We start from the raw sequence: 4,156 nt of genomic DNA, 5'->3' as shown, positions 1-4,156 counted from the left end.
AACTTAGTTATTGCGCATGACATCCTCAGTTCGATTCATACTTGAGCATTACTTTGTAGGAGTAGGGCAAGTTAGATTTATATGCTTTCATTTATATGCTTTCTAGTAGATTGTTAGAAAACCTCCATTGCAAAATATCATCTTTTTATCTTTCTTTTTACACAAGGCTTTAATAAACTAATTGAGAAAAGGTTCATAACTGCACGGTTTAGTCCCTGTGGATCGACACCTGACTTCCCCACTTTCTACAAACTTGGGATAGTTAGGTAGTATAAATTTTATCTTTGGTAGTTAAGGACCCAAGCCTTGGCGAGCCTACCAAAATTTGGCGCTATTACCAAGGACTAGGGTATGGTTGTTAGCCAATTGCTCTCTTAGGATATTTTTTCTTTGTTTGTATATATTTTTGTTTTTATATTTTATTGGTTACATATTGAAGTTTGAATCTCTGTGCTTCAAGTGTGTATGTTTGGTCTGCGTTCCTTAGAACCTGAGATAGTTCCCCTAGATCCAGAAATTGAAAAAATCTAGTAGGTCCCTTAGGAAACCTATCTCTAATCCAAAGAATGCCGAGTCATCCAAACTAAAAGCCATGACTGAAAATAACCTCCCAGTTCTCGCTGAATAAATCATGGAACCTTTAGCTCCTGGCCTACCTGTGGTAGGAGAGCAACCCCTTTGGTCTCTTAGGGACTACTTTATGCCTAAGGTATACACCTTGCCGTCTTGCATCCGGCTCCCGGATGTTCAGGTGGCACAATTTGAGATTAAGACTTCGATCATCTCGATGCTGCCCACCTTTAATGGGAAGTCCACATAAAATCCTTATCAACATTTGGATGAGTTCTTGGAGATCTACTCCATCATCCGTATACCTAATTTTAGTGATGGCGTCCTTCGCCTTAGGCTCTTTCCATTCTCTCTTAAGGATAAGGCCAAATATTGGCTAACGTCCTTAGAGCTGAACTCGCTGACCAACTGGGCCACCATGTAGCATGAATTCTTGAAAAAGTACTTTCCAATTGGGAAAACTAACCAGTTACAAAGGGCAGTCACAAGTTTCACACAGATAGATAGGGAACTTTTCTTTGAGACCTGGGAGTGTTTCAGGGACTTGCTTCGTAAATGTCCACATCATCATGTCCCCAAGTGGCAATTAGTACAAACCTTTTACAAGGGGTTAGCCTAGAGAGATAGGTCCACGGTTGATGCCTCATGCAAAGGTACTTTCCTAACCAAGTACGAGAATGAAGCATGGGTTCTCTTTGAGAACCTAGCTAAGAATTCTCAGCAGCATATGGCTGCTGCTCGTAGACTCCCCAACCCATCCACCTTAAACCTAAGGGATTTTACGAGTTAACTACAAGCCATGACCTAGCCCCTACCTTGCACACCATTTCCCAAAAGCTTGATCAATTCCTGTCTTTACGATAGCAATCGCAGTCCATGGTCTGTGCAAAGTTGTGTGCGATTTGTTCCAACCCTTCACATAGATGCTACAATTGCCCATATGCACCTTCCCAGCCTGAGCTTGTACAAAAGGAAGTGATGGCAACCCAAAATTGGTATGATAGGTAGTCAAACGACCCCTATGCCAATACTTACTATCTCAGGTGGAATCAACGTCCCAACTTCCCCTAGAGGCCACAAGTTTCATATTTTCAAGGCCAAAGACCTCAAACATTGAAGCAGGTCCCACCCTCACACCCATGTCAGAAATTTCAAAATTCCCCCATGCCTATCCTCTAGAAATCATCATTTCAACAATCATCTCCTCAACAACCTAAATCTGATTCTTTCCAAGAGAGAGTGCTGAAAACCCTACAGAGCATTGAGGCTAATCGCCACATAAATCGACAAGTACTTCACTCTCACTCCCAATCCATAGCTAAGTTGGAAGCCACCATAGGGAAGCTAACTAATTCATTAAGTAGTAGAGACGAGGGTAAATTTCCAAGGCAACCTCATGTAAACCCCAAGGATCAATACGGAGTGGAACATGAACCCGCGGTGGAACCTTCGTCGCAGAAAATGCATGCCCAGGCTGTAACCACTCTCCGAAGTGGTAGAGAGATAAACAACAGGATTAAGGAGAAGACAAATGAAAAGATGGGCAAGGAAAAGAAAAGGTATGAACCTGCAGAAGAATTATATGCCCCCCCCCCCCTCCTAAGTCAATGGCTGACACCAAGACACCTGCCCTTCCAAAGAGTGGAGCACTTCCCCATTACATTTTTGCAGCTTCTTACCCTGCAGTTCTCCCAATACCCTTTAAATCTAAGAAGGAGACCACTACCAAGTCCATCATGGACATGTTCATACAAGTTAAGGTCAACATCCCCCTCTTAGACGCCATCAAACAAGTGCCTGCATATGCCAAGTTCCTTAAGGACTTGTGCACGCAGAAGTGAAAATCAAGGGTGCATATGAATAAACAAGTACAGCTAGCTGAGCATGTGAGCTCAATAGTTCTTGGGCACCTCCCTCCTAAACTAAAAGACCCTGGCACTCTAACTATCTCATGTACGATTGGAAATTACCTAATTGATAGGGCTCTATTGGATTTAGGTGCAAATGTAAACCTTTTCCCATACTCGGTCTTTAAACAATTCAATTTAGGAGAGCTGCAACCCACCCCGATCACACTGAGCTTTGTCGATCGATTAGTAAAGAAATCTCGGGGTGTGATAGAGGATGTCTTAGTCAAGGTCGAAGACTTATACTATCCTATCGACTTCGTGGCCTTGGATATAGAACCTACCAACCCAACGAAGAACCATACTCCCATATTACTAGGTCGTACATTCCTAGCTACGGCCAACACGTGCATTCAATGTAGGTCAGAAATTATGGACATTTCCTTTGGGAATATGCAACTCTGGCTAAATGTATTCCACATAGCTCAGCATCCACTTAAAGATGTCCAAGATGTGGATGTCAATATAATTGATGAATTTGTTGAGGACGTGGCCCCCTCAATCTTATGGAGGAACCCATTAGGGCAGATACTTCAACCTGAGAGCAACCCTCAGTCTGACCTAGATGGCTCATATGAGCATATTATCTCAGTTTGTGATACAGCCTCCGATTTGGAAGGAGGTATTTGGGTAAGTAAGACATGGCTCACCAATGAAGAGGGGAAAACATGCTTATCGAACTAGGATGAGTTTGAAGTGTACTTTTGATGCGTCTGGCTTACGACAATAAACTTAACACTTCTAGGAGGCAATCTGAATGTTCTTCTTTTCTTTTCAAGTCCTTAGGTTGTATAAAATAGTGTATATACAATTGAGAGTCTTTAGGATACATTTAAAGCAATTGGGGGTACAACTAGATCGCAACCAGCACTAAGTCAGGCGCGATCTGGTCTACATGTATGGGAGAGAGCAACCAAATGCGCCCAGGAAAGAATTTTGTGTGACTTGATCATTGCAGTATAAAATTTCATTTAGAAACCCTTTTCCTTTATGATCTTTCAAATTCTCCAACCTCGTCTGATCGCTAACGACCCCCTAGCAACAACTCCAAGAAGTCATAGCACCAGCGACAGTCTTATTTGGGCACGCCATCTGTTCAACGACACTTAGGGTTTTGGGTATATGGTCTCTCATCCTTTCAATCTCTCTATGATTCTCTTCATCATCCATCCATTCACTTCCCATTGCCCCAAGAGAAAAGGGATTCCTATTTAGCCACATGACGAAACGTCATCAGAGCCTAAGCATCTCCCATCAGCTCCAGAAACAAAGAGAGGCTAGTTATCACAACCCTGATCAGATCCAGAAAAGAAACTCCAAAGGTAGATCATTCAAAGGATGACCTTGGATTATTACAATTTTTGGCCAATGTATACGTTTAGGATGGATGAGATGCGAACCCACAAAAAGAAACAATGTTGTGTCGATATCCTCGAAATAAGGAAGTTCGATCATTATATGAACCCGCCAGCAGACTGTTATCATCCCGAACTGATTCTGGAATTTTATCAGAATATGCATCATGACCCAAACACTAGGTGTGGTCCACTGTTGTCCACGACATTGGGATTGAACTCACTTCCGCCTTAATTGACGAAACTTGGTCCCACTCTAAAACTGATGATACTCCATAGGAGGCACTAGACTCTGCCAACGTGCATCATATCATCCGCCATATG

General features: G+C 42.5%; 1 non-coding gene across 1 annotated transcript; it reads right to left on the bottom strand.

Moving 5' to 3' along the window:
- Positions 1 to 1,037: 1,037 nt before the first annotated feature.
- On the bottom strand, positions 1,038 to 1,143 carry LOC131145246 (small nucleolar RNA R71). The gene has a single exon (XR_009134034.1). It is a non-coding gene; the product is annotated as a small nucleolar RNA R71 (small nucleolar RNA).
- Between the last annotated feature and the right edge of the window lie 3,013 nt (positions 1,144 to 4,156).

This window comes from Malania oleifera, chromosome 12, assembly GCF_029873635.1.
Source record: "Malania oleifera isolate guangnan ecotype guangnan chromosome 12, ASM2987363v1, whole genome shotgun sequence".
NCBI lineage: Eukaryota > Viridiplantae > Streptophyta > Magnoliopsida > Santalales > Ximeniaceae > Malania > Malania oleifera.
This window is presented reverse-complemented; position numbering and strand designations above follow the sequence as displayed.